At 47.4% G+C, this 15,293-nt stretch overlaps 1 protein-coding gene across 4 annotated transcripts in view; it reads left to right on the forward strand.

Moving 5' to 3' along the window:
- Positions 1–15,293, forward strand: part of pak1 (p21 protein (Cdc42/Rac)-activated kinase 1) — a 242,206-nt gene that overhangs the window by 86,543 nt on the left and 140,370 nt on the right. The window contains exon 1 of one of the 4 annotated variants that reach the window (XM_072477376.1): positions 67–193. The exons of 2 other annotated variants lie outside the window; for them this stretch is intronic. The gene's annotated coding sequence lies outside the window, so the exon portion shown is untranslated. Of the gene's footprint in view, positions 1–66; positions 194–265; positions 287–15,293 lie in introns of those variants that run through there. One more of the 4 variants, XM_072477378.1, reaches the window with a different exon arrangement.

Consider the following 15,293-nt stretch of genomic DNA (forward strand, 5'->3'; position numbering starts at 1 on the left):
GCATTAGGGTGTTTCTCTCTCTCTCTCTCTCTCTCCTTCCGCAACCAATGTGAGTCACTGAGAACATGACATCATGTCTGGGGAGGTCCCAGCCACCGTGTGCTCTCCACTTGTGTTGTACACCGGGTGTTAGATGTTTGTGGCAGGAGAGGGAGAAAGAAGAGGAGCCGATAGGAGCAACCCATTAAAATAGGTGAGGTCCTGTCCCGGTTTAAGAAGGAACTCACTGTGAGTGTGTGTGTGGAATGGGTGAACTGCTACAGAGCTGTGTGAAGCCTTTGTTGAGGTGAGGCTGGTGTTCTGAGGCAGTGCCTTGAGTGTTTGTATTGTCTGATCTAGCTGTCAGAGTACTGGAGGGGGGCTGGGGGCCATGATGTATGTCAGTGCGATTAAGAAGCAATTGCTGCGGGTGACAAACGAGAAAAGGCTGCTGGCCATGCAGGTGATCCCTGTGTGGTCGAGAGGAAGATATTCATTCATTCTGCGGTGCTGAGCTTCCTTGTCTGACTTAAGTGGCCTAGCAGAAAGATTTGCGGTCTATCTTTTTTTAAAAGAGATTGATGTAGATTTGTTTACTTAGCGAGGAACTGGAGTGAAATGCATATATTTGCCCCTTTTAGAAAGGGTAATCAAACTGTTAAGAGTGTAGCTCTGTTTCATGCTGAGCTGCTTTATCAATCTCAGCTTGGGTGATTTTTAGCACGAGGGCATTTGAATGGATTTTGCCCATGCTGAACTTGATTGAGGAGTTTTAGCACACAAAGTTCTGTCATTTAACTCTCATGCTGCAGGCTACACTTCAGGAGATGCAGCTGCTTATTTTTGGCCCCTTGCAAATGCAATGCTCAGGAATAATTAAAATGAATATTTGGTGATTGTTTTCAAAGTTGTGTGTACACTGATGTCTGTTTATTTGACTGGGCCATCTTTTAAAAAATCTGTGTTTACTTTAAATAAATTAGTTCACGGTACTGTTTGTGTCATAAAGATGCATGGAAGCTATTGTCACGAGCTACTGTGCGGTCAATTCCAGCCTCACATGACCCAGTGTCGTACCCGAAAGACGTGCTTGATAGGTGATTTGGACATTCTGAATTCTCCCTCTTGAGTACCCGAATAGGCGCCGGAATGTGGCGACTAGGGGATTTTCACAGTAATTTAATATAATCTTTATTGTCACAAGTAAGTTTACATTAACACTGCATGAAGTTACTGTGAAAAGCCCCAAGTCGCCACACTCCGACGCCTGATTTGGGTGCACCGAGGGAGAATTCAGAATGTCCAATTCACCTAACGGCACTTGTGGGAGGAAACTAGAGCACCCGGAGGAAACCCACAAACGCACACACGGGTAGAATGGTGCAGACTCCGCACAGACAAGTGACCCAAGCCGGGAATCGAACCTGGGATCGTGGTGCTGTCAAGCAACAGTGCTAACCACTGCTACCATAACTTCATTGCAGTGTTAATGTAAGCCTACTTGTGACACTAATAATTATTACTTTTATTTTATTTTATTTAAAATACCAGACGTCCTTGATTGAGCCCAATAAACTGCAGTCACCAGGTTTGTAACTTTAAAATGCAAGTAACCAATCATTATGTACAGTATTATAATAAAGCGGACAGGAAATGTAACGATCTGCAACACCTTCCTAACTCACCGCAATCTCTGTGCGCGCAGACATACTCAGACAAACAACAGAGGGGAAAGGGTGGTGGAAAGGGAAAGAAAAATTAATAAAAATAAAAGGATAGGGGCAGCATGGTAGCATCGTGGTTAGCACAGATGTTTGTGGCAGGAGAGGGTGTGTGTGGAATGGGTGAACAGTTGCTTCACAACTCCAAGGTCCCAGGTCCAATTCCCGGCTTGGGTCACTGTCTGTGCGGAGTCTGCACGTTCTCCCCATGTGTGCCTGGGTTTCCTCCGGATGCTCTGGTTTCCTCCCACAGTCCAAAGATGTGCGGGTTAGGTGGATTGGCCATGCTAATTGCCCATTGTGTCCAAAAAGGTTAAGTGGGGGTTACGGGGATAGGGTAGCGATGTGGGCTTGAGTAGGGTGCTCTTTGTAAGGGCCGGTGCAGACTTGATGGGCCGAATGGCCCCTTCTGCACTGTAAATTCTATGATAAGGATCCTTGATGCACTGGGATTAATTTCAGTTAATGTCTTCTGAAGTTCAGGTCTTTGTTTTGGTGCTTCTTCCTTTGCCTAGGGCTGGTTTAGCTCAGTGGGCTAGACAGCTGGTTTGTGATGCAGTACAAGACCATAGGCCAAGGATGGGTTCAACTCCCATACCAGCTTACCCAAACAGGTGCTGGAATGTGGCGACTAGGGGCCTTTCACAGTAACGTCATACTTGTGACGATAAAAGGTTATTATTATTATTATGGACTTCAGATGGTTTTCTCTGGCAAGGTTGTCTACTTTCTCTGTAGATTCAGTATCATTTCAGGTTTACAGCAAAGGATGTGACAGGCACTCACTGCTCTCAGAATAACTGAGCAGTTCTTTCACTTCAACAAGCAAGGGAGAGAGAGAGCCTACCTTTAACGTCAAAGGTCTAAACACTTCTGCCCAATTCTCTCTGAAAGCATCGCACAGGAATCAATCACTGACCATTTTCAGGCAGAACACTGTCTCTAGCCAACTCACCGGTTGGAGAAGTCTAACTTGTCCTCTCCAAAAACAAAGCCTGGGAACACAGTGCCCTGACAAGCAACTTTGAGTTTTCTGCTTTAAGGCACATCCCGATTATGGGTCCACGGACCAAAATAATAAAATAAAAGAAATGGGAACAAAGGAAATAAACAGGAAGAACTCTTGCACTATGGTGAAAATGCTAATATCACAACTTGTTTTGCTTTGCCTCTTTCTTTGCCTGTGAGGCCGGGGTGTCTCTCCTCTTTCTGTCTGTCTGTCTCTCTCTCTAGCTCTATATTTGTCACTGTGTATGTTCTCTCTTTTGCCTCTCCTTCATTTCCCTTTTCCTCTTCTATGTCTCACTTTTCTCCTTCCCTCCCTCCCTCTCACTTTCTTTTTTCTCTTTCTTTTTCTCTTTCTCTTCTCTTCCAAGTCTCCCCACCTGGCACTGCATTTATATTGGACTTGTTTCCACCAATCCAAATTAAAACAAGTGCCTATGAGCTAGCACCTAGCATTTAAATATACTTATATAGCCACAACGTACATACACACATCCCCACGCACCTACTTTCAGGCAATGCTTTTGTCCGGCTGAGTTGTTTTGCGTCAACTGTTCTGACCAGATTTGTGTACAAAAATGTTGTGCTCGGAAAGCGATGTTTGGAAATTGGATTGGTTTTATTTTGTGGGCACTTTTGCAATTTTGTTTTGGAGATGGGAGTTTAGAGGAAAATATTTCTGAATACTATCTTTGTGTCTTCATTCATTGGCTGCTGGGGAAGCTGTGTAATTTCATTGTTCATCAGAGAAAGAAGGAACTTACATTTATATAGCGCCTTTCATAGCCACAGAATGCCCCAAAACACTTTGTAGCCAATCTAGTGTTTTGGAAGCACATTTATTGTTGAAATGTAAAAGACAAAGCACAAATTACAAACAATAAGATCGCACAATGATAATGACCAGAGAATCTATTTTTAGGCAACAGCAACTTGTATTTACAGAGCATCTTTAATGCTGAAGAACCTACCAGGGTGTTTCGAGGAACGTTATCAAGTAAAATTTGATACCGAGTTTGAAGGAGATATTAGGGCAGGTGACCAAAAGTGTGGTCAGCATTACGTTTTAAGGAGTGTCTTCAAGGAGGAAAGAAAGGTAGAGAGGTGGAATGGTTTAGGTCAGTGTTCTTCAAACTTTTTTTCCGGGGACCCATTTTTACCAACCGGCCAACCTACGGGACCCAACCCGGCCGACCTTCGCGACCCATGCCGGCCGACCTTCGCGGCCCACGCCGGCCGACCTGCGCGACCCACCATTTTCTCTTATCTTGTTTGCTGCTGACAAAAATGGAGGAAAAGGTTTTGTGTCCCTTTGGCCCTCGTACATGCTCCTCCAATGGAACCTGTTGGATGAAGGTGAAGCCTTCCGGTGTCGGAAAGTATGGAGTCTCCATCTGTCCAAAATTCTGCATTTTTTTTCCTGTGAAATTTTATCAAATAAAAACCCCCCCAAACTTGAAAAAATAATAAAAATAAAATGAATAAAATAACTGAAACAAAAATCAAAATTAAATGAATAAAATAAATGAATAAAACCCCCCCAAACTTGTAAAATAAAAAGCTGCGACCGTTAAAAAAAAAGTGTCAGTACTGCGCATGCGTGCCCGATCATAGGCGCGCATGCGCATGCGTGCCGATGATCAGGCACACGTGCGCTGTGCGGCTGCATTTTCTTTACATGTTCGTGGCCATTTTGAAGGCCGCTTGCAGCCGGCGTTATTAAAAGCCTGATCGGCTGATTTGTGCGATCGGGAGTGCCGCGAAGGAAGGCTCCGCGACCCTCCTGACACATGCCCACAACCCATCCGCGGGTCGCGCCCCCGAGTTTGAAGAACACTGGTTTAGGGAAGAAATTTCTGAGCTTGGAAACTCTGAAACTGACAGCTACCAATGATTTAACAAATCAGGGGTGGTTGAGTCTGGAATTGTGGAACTGCATATAGTTGAGGGTTTTGTGGCAGGGGGAAAGACGCACAGAATGTGGGGGGGGTTAAGGATTTGAAAAGGAAGATGAGTCATAGACCCGGAAAGTAGGGAAGTTATGCTGAAGCTGTTTCGAACCTTGGTTAGACCACACTTGGCACTGTGCAGAGGCCCGGTCATCATATTGTAAAAATGATGTAGAGACAGTGGAGAGAGTTCTCAAAAGCTTTGAGGATGATACCCAGAAATGTGTGGGTTTACATATCAGGAAAGGATCAACCGGCTGGGTCTCTGTTCTCCTGAATAAACAACGCTGAATATTGACCCAATAGAAGTCATTAAAGCCATCAAAGGTTTGGATTGAAGTGGAAACAGACAATGTTTTCTCCTGCGGAGGAGAGTCGGACTAGAGACCATCCAATATAAGATGGTTTCCAAGAAACCCAAGAGGAAATTCGGAAGAAACGTCTTTACTGAGAGAGTGGTGAGAATGTAGTATAAATCCATTGAAGAGGAAGCTAGATAAGCATGTGAGGGAGGTGAGAATAGAGGGCCACAAAGGTAGATTTAGATGAGATAAGTTGCAAGGAGGCCCATGTGAAGCATAAACATTGGCATGGACTGGTTGGGCAAAATGGCCTGTTTCTGTGCATATGTACTCTAATTCTGTGTCATGTAATCCTATATAAAAGGCATATCTGTTAGTAGACCACCCTGTCAGTACTTCACCAGGAGTATCAGCCTGGGTTATGTGCTTGCTTCTCTGGAGCGAAAAACGTGAGCACAAACTTGCATCCTTTTGTTTGAACCTGCAGCACAATCATTACAAAGATACAATACAGGGTGTGGTACCTGTATGTGTGCTTTGATGGTCTGTTCCTTTTATTTAAATCTGGCACTATTAGTGCTCTCGTAAAGTTGCTTCCATATTTGTGTAAATTTAATTTAGCTGAGAACTGTTTGTGGTGAATATAAATTTGTGGCAAAAGGAGACTCGACAGGATTGTTGCTGAGAGTATATTTGCCCTTGTGGGGTAGTCTAGGATTAGGGGACACAGTTTAAATACAAGAGGTTACCCATTTAAAATGGAGATGGGGAGTAATCGTTTCTCGGAGGGTCATTAGTCTGTGGAATTCTCTATGCCAGAGAGCAGTGGAAACTGTCATTGAATATGTTCAAGGCTGAGTTAGATAGGTTTTTGATTGACAAGGGAGTCGAGGGTTATGGGGGTCAGACAGGAAAGTGGAGGTCATAATTTATGATATTGAATGGCGGAGCAGGCTTGAAGGGCCAAATGGGTTACTCCTATTGCTAGTTCTTCATCATAGAATCCCTACAGTGCAGAAGGAGGCCATTTGGCCCATCGAGTCTGCACTGATCCTCTGAAAGAGCATTCCACCCAAGTCCGCTTCCCCACACTACCCCAATAACTCCTTAACCTAATCTACACATCCCTATACACTAAGGGGCAATTTACCATAGCCAAGCCACCTAACCTGCACGTCTTTGGACTGTGGGAGAAAACCGGAGCACCTGGAGGAAACTCATGCAGACACTGGGAGAAAGTGCAAACTCCTCACAGACCGGGACCCAAGGCCGGTTCTTGTGTTCAAATGTAAACTGGGAATCTTCTTTGACTGCTTTAGTGATTTCTTTTCAGCCAGACTTTCTACAGTTGCTGCAATATTTTAACCACAGCAAATAACCCCCTTGCTGTATTTTACACAGCAGCCAATGTAGGCTACTGTAAAACCACTAAATTCAGGGCACTTACAAAATAGACCAGTTTGTCGAGGCTTGCAAAGAACCTGGCCCATGAGCAGATGCAATCCCTGAGATCCACTGATCTCACTTACTGAGAGGAATTTACCGATATTTAATGTCAGCCTCTGACTGAAAATTGGCGTGCAGTTCTCCTGTTGTAGTCCCTATTTTAGTGCACTCTGGTGGAGATAAAACAAGAGTGGGCGTGGTTTACGCCATCACTCCGGTGGGACGGGGCCTGATGGAGCCAGCAAGGCTGGCTGCACAGAGATCGGGGCACCACCGCAAGTGTGTCCCGATCAGCTAAGAAAATAAACATCTCCCAGTCACCCCCTACTCCCCCCTGCCACAGACACTGAGGACCCCCCACAAGCATTGACACCACAGCACAAGCATCAGGGGATTCCCCCCACCAACAAACAAAATGAGACCCCCCCTCCCTCAAAATGAGGCTCCCTAGAGTACTGCCCCTGGCATTGCCAATCTGGCAATACCAGAGGGGCATGGAAAATCAGCCATCGAGATCTCGCCGACAAGAATCTCGTTCCCCGATTCTCGCGGGACTTTGGACCAGTGTCGCCATTCTCACTGATGGCGGATCCGGGCTCAAAATTCTGCCTAACCTCTCCTCCTTCCTTGACTGTTAGCTGTAGTTGCCCCTGCCTTCACCAATTGACCATCTTCTTGTGTGCTTGGTATTGCATGTTGGCAGTTCATTGACATCCACGCCAAGCTCAAAATTGTGGGCAATTTGGTTCGTTCCTTTACTTCTGTGCAACCTGGAGATGTTGAACTAATTCTAATACCCCTATCCCTGCACTGGTTAATGCGATGATATCATAAATATAGCACCAATGAAGCCACTTGGCCCATCATGATGCTGCTGTCTATTTGAAAAAACTATCTGATTAGTCCCACTACACCTCGTTCCCTGTAAGATATATTTTCAAATTATTCCACAATCTTTGCATTTGGATTGTCCTAAAAGCTGTGTTTTTGTTTGAAGTCAGTTTTCTTAAATATTCTTTTGCCACTTAATGTTAAGACTGTGTTTTCTGGTGACTGACCCATCTGCCAGAGGAAAGAGTTTCTCTTTATTTACTCCATTGCTTTATTTTCAAAAAAAAAAATATTTTATTGAAAATTTTTGGTCAACCATCACAGTACATTGTGTATCCTTTACACAATAATATAACAGTATAAATAACAATGACCTGTTTTATAAACAAAGAATAAATAATATATAACTAAAACTAAAACTAAATGGCAACTGCCTTGTCTCAGATAAACACTCTCCAAAAATATGATTTAACAGTCCAATATACAATTATTTATAGCAACGACCTATACAAATTATACATATATATTAACAACCCTGAGAGTCCTTCTGGTTCCTCTTTCTCCCCCCCCCCCCCCCCCCCAGGGCTGCTGCTGCCGCCGCCTTTTCCATTCCCTCTATTTCTGTGAGGTATTCGACGAACGGTTGCCACCGCCTGGTGAACCCTTGAGCCGATCCCCTTAGGACAAACTTAATCCGTTCCAGCTTTATAAACCCTGCCATGTCATTTATCCAGGTCTCCACCCCCGGGGGCTTGGCTTCCTTCCACATCAACAGTATCCTGCGCCGGGCTACTAGGGACGCGAAGGCCAAAACATCGGCCTCTCTCGCCTCCTGCACTCCCGGCTCTTGTGCAACCCCAAATATAGCCAACCCCCAGCTTGGTTCGACCTGGACCCCCACTACTTTCGAAAGCACCTTTGTCACACCCACCCAGAACCCCTGTAGTGCCGGACATGACCAAAACATGTGGGTGTGATTCGCTGGGCTTCTCGAGCATCTCGCACACCTATCCTCTACCCCAAAACATTTACTGAGCCGTGCTCCAGTCATATGCGCCCTGTGTAACACCTTAAATTGAATCAGGCTTAGCCTGGCACACGAGGACGATGAGTTTACCCTACTTAGGGCATCCGCCCACAGCCCCTCCTCAATCTCCTCCCCCAGCTCTTCTTCCCATTTCCCTTTCAGCTCATCTACCATAATCTCCCCCTCGTCCCTCATTTCCCTTTTATATATCTGACACCTTACCGTCCCCCACCCATGTCTTTGAGATCACTCTGTCCTGCACCTCATGCGTCGGGAGCTGCGGGAATTCCCTCACCTGTTGCCTCGCAAAAGCCCTCAGTTGCATATACCGGAATGCATTCCCTTGGGGCAACCCATATTTCTCGGTCAGCGCTCCCAGACTTGCGAACTTCCCATCCACAAACAGATCTTTCAGTTGCGTTACTCCTGCTCTTTGCCATATTCCAAATCCCCCATCCATTCTCCCCGGGGCAAACCTATGGTTATTTCTTATCGGGGACCCCACCAAGGCTCCCGTCTTTCCCCTATGCCGTCTCCACTGTCCCCAAATTTTCAAAGTCGCCACCACCACCGGGCTTGTGGTGTATTTCTTCGGTGAGAACGGCAATGGGGCCGTCACCATAGCTTGTAGGCTAGTCCCCCTACAGGACGCCCTCTCCAATCTCTTCCACGCCGCTCCCTCCTCTTCTCCCATCCACTTACTCACCATTGAGATATTGGCGGCCCAGTAGTACTCACTTAGGCTCGGTAGTGCCAGCCCCCCCCATATCCCTACTATGCTGTAAGAATCCCTTCCTCACTCTCGGGGTCTTCCCGGCCCACACAAAACTCATGATACTCTTTTCGATCCTTTTGAAAAAAGCCTTCGTGATCACCACCGGGAGGCACTGAAACACAAAGAGGAATCTCGGGAGGACTACCATTTTAACCGCCTGCACCCTCCCTGCCAGTGACAGGGATACCATGTCCCATCTCTTGAAGTCCTCCTCCATTTGTTCCACCAATCGCGTTAAATTTAACCAATGCAATGTACCCCAATTCTTGGCTATCTGGATCCCCAAGTAACGAAAGTCCCTTGTTACCTTCCTCAGCGGAAAGTCCTCTATTTCTCTGCTCTGCTCCCCTGGATGCACCACAAACAACTCACTTTTCCCCATGTTCAGTTTATATCCTGAGAATTCTCCAAACTCCCGAAGTGTCCGCATTATCTCTGGCATCCCCTCCGCCGGGTCCGCTACATATAACAACAAATCATCCGCGTACAGAGATACCCGGTGTTCTTCTCCTCCTCTAAGTACTCCCCTCCACTTCTTGGAACCCCTCAATGCTATTGCCAGGGGCTCAATCGCCAGTGCAAACAATAATGGGGACAGAGGGCATCCCTGCCTTGTCCCTCTATGGAGCCGAAAGTATGCAGATCCCCGTCCATTCGTGACCACACTCGCCACTGGGGCCCTATACAACAGCTGCACCCATCCAACCTACTCATCTCCAAAACCAAATCTCCTCAGCACCTCCCACAGATAATCCCACTCTACTCTATCAAATGCTTTCTCGGCATCCATCGCCACCACTATCTCCGCTTCCCCCTCTGGTGGGGGCATCATCATTACCCCTAGCAGCCTCCGTATATTCGTATTCGGCTGTCTCCCCTTCACAAACCCAGTTTGGTCCTCATGGACCACCCTCGGGACACAATCCTCTATCCTCATTGCCATTACCTTGGCCAGAATCTTAGCGTCTACATTTAGGAGGGAAATAGGTCTATAGGACCCGCATTGCAGCGGGTCCTTTTCCTTCTTTAGGAGAAGTGATATCGTTGCCTCAGACAGAGTCGGGGGCAGCTGTCCCCTTTCCTTTGCCTCATTAAAGGTCCTCATCAGTAGCGGGGCGAGCAAGTCCACATATTTCCTGTAAAATTCAACTGGGAATCCATCCGGTCCCGGAGCCTTCCCCGCCTGCATGCTCCTAATTCCTTTCACTACTTCCTCTATTTCAATCTGTGCTCCCAGTCCCACCCTTTCCTGCTCCTCCACCTTGGGAAATTCCAGCCGGTCCAGAAAGCCCATCATTCTCTCCCTCCCATCCGGGGGTTGAGCTTCGTATAATTTTTTATAAAATGCCTTGAACACTCCATTCACTCTCTCCGCTCCCCGCTCCACCTCTCCTTCCTCATCCCTCACTCCCCCTATTTCCCTCGCTGCTCCCCTTTTCCTCAATTGGTGGGCCAGCAACCTGCTCGCCTTCTCCCCATATTCGTACTGTACACCCTGTGCCTTCCTCCACTGTGCCTCTGCAGTACCCGTTGTCAGCAAGTCAAATTCTACGTGTAGCCTTTGCCTTTCCCTGTACAGTCCCTCCTCCGGTGCCTCCTCATATTGCCTGTCCACCCTCAGAAGTTCTTGCAGCAACCGCTCCCGTTCCCTGCTCTCCTGCTTTCCTTTATGTGCCCTTATTGATATCAGCTCCCCTCTAACCACTGCCTTCAGCACCTCCCAGACCGCTCCCACCTGGACCTCCCCATTTTCATTGAGTTCCAAGTACTTTTCAATGCACCCCCTCACCCTTAGACACACCCCCTCATCTGCCATTAGTCCCATGTCCATTCTCCAGGGTGGGCGCCCTTCTGTTTCCTCCCCTATCTCCAAGTCCACCCAATGTGGAGCGTGATCCGAAATGGCTATAGCCGTATACTCCGTTCCCCTCACCTTCGGGATCAACGCCCTTCCCAAAACAAAAAAGTCTATTCGCGAATAGACTTTGTGGACATAGGAGAAAAACGAAAACTCCTTACTCCTAGGTCTGCTAAATCTCCACGGGTCTACTCCTCCCATCTGCTCCATAAAATCTTTAAGCACCTTGGCTGCTGCCGGCCTCCTTCCAGTCCTGGACCTCGACCTGTCCAGCCCTGGTTCCAACACCGTATTGAAATCTCCCCCCATTACCAACTTTCCCACCTCTAGGTCCGGGATGCGTCCTAGCATACGCCTCATAAAATTGGCATCGTCCCAGTTCGGGGCATATACGTTTACCAAAACCACCGTCTCCCCCTGTAGTTTGCCACTCACCATCACGTATCTGCCCCCGCTATCCGCCACTATAGTCTTTGCCTCAAACATTGCCCGCTTCCCCACTAATATAGCCACCCCCCTGTTTTTCACATCTAGCCCCGAATGGAACACCTGTCCCACCCAACCTTTGCGTAGTCTCACCTGGTCTATCAGCTTCAAGTGCGTTTCCTGTAACATAACCACGTCTGCCTTAAGTTTCTTAAGGTGTGCGAGTACCCGTGCCCTCTTTATCGGCCCGTTCAGCCCTCTCACGTTCCACGTGATCAGCCGGGTTGGGGGGCTTTTTACCCCCCCCCCTTGTCGATTAGCCATCCCCTTTTTCCAGCTCCTCACCCGGTTCCCACGCAGCTGTGTCCCCCCCAGGCGGTGCCCCCCCGCCCGTCCCACCCCATGCCAGCTCCCCCCTCTCCCCAGCAGCAGCAGCCCAATAATTCCACCCTACCACCCCCCCCCGCTAGATCCCCCACTAGCGTAGTTACACCCCCCATGTTGCTCCCAGAAGTCAGCAAACTCTGGCCGACCTCGGCTTCCCCCCGTGACCTCGGCTCGCACCGTGCGACACCCCCTCCTTCCTGCTTCCCTATTCCCGCCATGATTATCATAGCGCGGGAACCGAGCCCGCGCTTCCCCCTTGGCCCCGCACCCAATGGCCAACGTCCCATCTCCTCCACCTCCTTTCCTCCCCCCACCACCTCCTGTGGAAGAGAGAAAAGTTACCACATCGCAGGATTAATAACATAAAACTCCTCTTTTCCCCCCTTTTTACCCCCCGTCTTCGCCCCCCATACTCGCCCCACCACTTTGTTTCAAACGTTCTTTTTAAAAAAAAATAACCCTCTCATTCCAATTTTTCTTCCACGATAAAAGTCCACGCCTCATCCGCCGTCTCAAAGTAGTGGTGCTTCCCTTGATATGTGACCCACAGTCTTGCCGGTTGCAGCATTCCGAATTTTATCTTCTTTTTGTGAAGCACCGCCTTGGCCCGATTAAAGCTCGCCCTCCTTCTCGCCACCTCCGCACTCCAGCCTTGGTATACGCGGATCACCGCGTTCTCCCACTTACTGCTCCGAGTTTTCTTTGCCCATCTAAGGACCATCTCTTAGTCCTTAAAACGGAGGAATCTCACCACTATGGCTCTGGGAATTTCTCCTGCTCTCGGTCCTCGCGCCATCACTCGGTATGCTCCCTCCACCTCCAGCAGACCCGCCGGGGCCTCCGCTCCCATTAACGAGTGCAGCATCGTGCTCACATATGCCCCGACGTCCGCTCCCTCCGCACCTTCAGGAAGACCAAGAATCCTTAGGTTGTTCCTCCTCGCGTTGTTCTCCAGCACCTCCATCCTTTCCACACATCGTTTATGGTGTGCCTCGTGCATCTCCGTCTTCACCACCAGGCCCTGTATGTCGTCCTCATTCTCGGCAGCCTTTGCCTTCACGACCCGAAGCTCCCGCTCCTGGGTCTTTTGCTCCTCCTTTAGCCCTTCAATCGCCTGTAATATCGGGGCCAACAGCTCCTTCTTCATTTCCTTTTTGAGTTCTTCCACGCAGCGTTTCAAAAACTCGTGTTGTTCAAGGCCCCATATTAAACTGCCACCTTACGACGCCATCTTGGTTTTTGCTTGCCTTCCTTGCCGCTGCTCTAAAGGATCCACCGCAATCCGGCCACCTTCCTCTCCTTTTTTCATCCGTATCTAGGGGGGATTCCCTTTGGTTCACCGCACAGTACTTTTAGCCGTTAAAATTGCCGTTGGGGCTCTTGTTAAGAGCCCAAAAGTCCGTTCCACCGGGAGCTGCCGAAATGTGCGACTCAGCTGGTCATCGCCGCAACCGGAAGTCCTCCATTGCTTTATAGCATGTATACTGAGGGTCAAAGCTAAAGCCTTCACGATCTGTATGGTTTAGCTATCAAGGAAACTCAGATTTTTACACCACTTCTGTATTAAATTGAACAAGCAGAACATAGGTGACTCCCAAAGGACTTAAAAAAACTTAATATCCTGACTGTAGTGTCATCTTTCATTCAGACAAACTGCTGTCAAAATCTTCGAATAGATGGACTAAGGGTAAATTTGCACCCTGAATGTGTGGTGAACATCTAAAATCTGGTCCAATCTGTGCATCTTAAGAAAGTTAGAGTCCTTAACTGCCTGAGCATATTTAATCATTAATTTGCCCAACCTTAAATGGTTGATAAGTCACCAACAATTTGCATTTAACTTTTACCCCAGAAAAATACTTCAAAGGATTGAGACAAAAAATTGACACTGAGTTGTTCGGACAGGGCGAAGTTTGGTCAAAGCAGCAGGTTTTGAGGAGCGTCTTAAGGGGGGAGAGAGGTAGTTCTGGCACCTAGACAGCTGAAGGCATGGCCACCAATGAAGGTGTGAGAAAAGTGAGGATGTACAAAAGACCTGAATTGGAGGAGCAGTATTCTTGGAAGGTTGTAAAGCTAGGGAAAGTACAGCAATGGGGAGGGGTGAAGCCATGGAGAGGTTTGAACATAATTTTGTGTTTGACTCTTGGTACACCAACTCCTCGATGTGCATCAGCAAGCACACAAGATCTTTCAAATTTAGTCATACAATGAAAAGTATTGTTTCCTGAACAATAGTTGTACAACTCTGGTCTCATTCACTGTTGTTTCTTTTGAGTGTTATTCTGTAGTCCGCTCAGCTGTCTGTTCATGCCCACGTTCTGGAACCAGCCAGGTGGCCTGTGATGACCGATTTGGTTGTGCAGCTTCCTCTGTTCCTATCCGGTCGGCAAGTTGAGCTGCAGCATATAATTTGGTGGAATAAGACTGAATTTTGATCGTCCTGGTTTTCTTTTGTGTGTGTTTCAGATGAGTTACACTGATAAGTGCTTGATCCTGATTCTCAGTTGATGCTGTGTAATTTGATCTTGAATAACATTCACTGTACTTGCCCTCCTAATCCATGCCCTCGCTTACTAAAGATCCTTAAATCTCTTTCTTGAAAATTTCATTTGATCCAGCATCTGGGAATGAGAATTCCACATTTTTGCTACCTTTCACATACTGAAGTGTTTCCTGAATTCGATTCGGGGTGGCTTAACACTAGGGTCGCCACCTCTCCAGGATTGACCTGGAGTCTCCAGGTATTGGAAGATCAATCTCCAGGACACAGCTGTGAAATCTTGGAGAAAAATCATTTTCTTTTGAGCATTTCACTTTACCGGACATAAAAATATTGAAAATGGGGGGAGGGAGAAGAGGCTGTTTGGCCAACAATCAAGCATCATCCAATTAGGTAAGGCCAGTGAGTGAGCCTTGCGTCAGTGATAGGGAAATTATTGCAGAGTATTCTTCGAGACAGGATTTCCTCCCATTTGGAAGCAAGTGGACGTATTAGTGAGAGCCAGCATGGTTTTGTGAAGGAGAAGTCATGTCTCACTAACTTGATCGAGTTTATCGAGGAAATGGCAAAAATGATTGATGATGGTAGGGCAGTGGATGTTGTCTACACAAACTTCAGTAAGGCCTCATGGCAGACTGGCACAGAAGGTGAAGTCGCACGGGATCAGAAGTGAGCTGGCAAGATGGATACAGAACTAGCTCGGTCACAGAAGACAGAGGGTAGCAGTGGAAGAGTGCTTGTCTGAATGGAGGGCTGTTACTAGCGGTGTTCTGCAGGGATTAATGTTGGGACCATTGCCGTTTGTAGCATGTATAAATGATTTGGAGGAACGTGTAACTGGTCGATTAGTAAGTTTGCAGACGGCACAAAGATTGGTGGAATTGCGAATAGCGATGAGGACTGTTGGAGGATATAGCAGGATCTTGATCGTTTGGAGACTTGGGCGGAGAGATGGCAGATGGAGTTTAATCCGGACAAATGTGAGGTGATGCATTTTGGAAGGTCTAATATAGGTGGGAAATATACAGTAAATGGCAGAACGCTTCAGAATATTGTAAGAAGTCTTACAACATCAGGTTGACACGTG

This window comes from Scyliorhinus torazame, chromosome 15 (genome assembly GCF_047496885.1).
Source record: "Scyliorhinus torazame isolate Kashiwa2021f chromosome 15, sScyTor2.1, whole genome shotgun sequence".
Lineage (NCBI taxonomy): Eukaryota > Metazoa > Chordata > Chondrichthyes > Carcharhiniformes > Scyliorhinidae > Scyliorhinus > Scyliorhinus torazame.